Source organism: Bos mutus, chromosome 21 (assembly GCF_027580195.1).
Source record: "Bos mutus isolate GX-2022 chromosome 21, NWIPB_WYAK_1.1, whole genome shotgun sequence".
Taxonomy (NCBI): domain Eukaryota; kingdom Metazoa; phylum Chordata; class Mammalia; order Artiodactyla; family Bovidae; genus Bos; species Bos mutus.
This window is the reverse complement of record NC_091637.1, coordinates 27,165,320-27,167,540: the sequence shown is the minus strand read 5'-3', so window position 1 is coordinate 27,167,540 and position 2,221 is coordinate 27,165,320.

Genomic DNA, 2,221 nt, shown 5'->3' with positions numbered 1-2,221 from the left:
GCATGGATGTGAGAGTTGGACTGTGAAGAAAGCTGAGCACTGAAGAATTGATGCTTTTGAACTGTGGTGTTGGAAAAGACTCTTGAGAGTCCCTTGGACTGCAAGGAGATCCAACCAGTCCATCCTAAGGAGATCAGTCCTGGGTGTTCATGTTGAAGCTGAAACTCCAATACTTTGGCCACTTCATGCGAAGAGTTGATTCATTGGAAAAGACCCTAATGCTGGGAGGGATTGGAGGCAGGAGGAGAAGGGGATGACAGAGGATGAGATGGCTGGATGGTATCACTGACTCAATGGACATGAGTTTGGGTAAACTCCGGGAGTTGGTGATGGACAGGGAGGCCTGGCGTGCTGCGATTCATGGGGTCGCAAAGAGTCGGACACGACTGAGCGACTTGACTGATGTTTGACTTTGAATCTTCAGAGTCTCTTTTTGGGTTGTAAATTTCTTGACTTGCATGTCTTTTCATTTTGCCTGGAATGTATCTCATATACCATTGTCTTCCTCTGCCTGATTCCCCTTAGTATATGGTCTTTCAAGGTCTATCCCTGTGGCTCCCAGTGTCCTAATTCCCTAATTTCAGTGGTGATTTTTAATGAATGAGAAATAGTCTGTTGTATATATGTACACTTCTTGTTTAAGCTTTAACTTCTTGTTGGAGATTTTGTGGTTGTGCGTCTCGGCTATTGGAAGTCACACTGGAGGTTTGTTGGGGTGCTTGTGCCTTTTGATCAATGGCTTTCTCAGGATACAGGCCCAAGTTGGGGGATGTTGGATCCTTGGCTTAGCAGGACTTGATCATTCTGTTTCAGGCATTCGGAGACTGGCATGATACTGGCTGCTGCCAATGTATATTCCCACCGAGAGTTTAGGGCGATTTTTCCTCCCTCAGACACCATCCCATATTTATTGTTGCAGATGTGTGACATTGGCCATTGTGAGTGGTGGGATTTGATTTCCCATCATCTTTTCGATTGGCATTTCTGCAGCAATTAGGAATGCTGAACATCTTGTTTGGTGGGGGAGGTTTGGGTTTGTGTTTTTCTTTTTCTTTTTCTTTCCTTAAAGCATGTGAGGACAATTTAGCTTTGGGCATTGGCTTCCTGAAAGTTGGCTGTGTTTGGAGTTTATTTCTCTAGTGCCAGCCGTAGGCCGTTTCCTGAGGTCAGCTGTTATTGTCCCTTGTGGGTATCTTTCTTTGCAAATATTTCTTCCTAGTTTGAGGGTTGTTGTTCTCCTTCATTTAGGGTTTCCTTTGATACACAAATGTTTTATGGTTAATTAGGTCCCATTTTCTGCTTTGTGGTTTATTTTCCATTATTTTAAGAGGTGGATCCACAAAGAATTTGCTGCCTGTACTTTAAATCATGTCCTGTTTATATTTTTTCTCAATAATTTCATAGTATCTGTCTTTGCATTTAGGTACTTATACTATTTGGGGTTTATTTTGTATATAGTGTTAAGAAGGAGTTTTCTGATTTCATTCTCCTCATGGTTGAAGGAACTCTCACAGAGTTCTTCATAAAGACTGTTACAATTTCCATCCCAAGCATGGGTAGAGGAGTGTTCCTTTTATCTCCACACCCTCTCCAGCACTTATTGTTTGTACAGATTTTGACAGTTGTCATTCTGACTGGTGTGATGTGTTACCTTGGTGTAGTTTAGATTTGCTTCTCTCTAATGTTTAGCACGAACACTGGAGTGGGTTGCCATTTCCTTCTCCAGTGCATGAAAGTGAAAAGTGAAAGTGAAGTTTTTCAGTCATGTCTGACTCTTAGCGACCCCATGGACTGCAGCCTACCAGGCTCCTCCATCCATGGGATTTTCCAGGCAAGAGTACTGGAGTGGGGTGCCATTGCCTTCTCCAATGTTTAGCAATGTTGACATCATTTCGTTAAGATTTTTTTTAAAAGGGTGTAAGTTAAATTTATGTCTCAAAATTGGCTTCTTTAATGCCTGCCTTGTTTTGGATTCTTTTCCGATGATAAGCCCTAGGACCTTTCCTTAGGGCAGCTGTTTTTTATTACCATCTTGGAGCCTTATGAATACTGAATGCCCAGCAGCACAACTCTCCATAGTGTTCTTACAGAAAATTGCCACATGGTGGCAGCACTACATCATGCCACACTTTTTCCGCCCCCCCATAATTTCCTTATTTCCTATTGAAATAGAGTGGATTTCAGATATTGTGTATGTTTAAGGTGTACAAGAACTCTATTC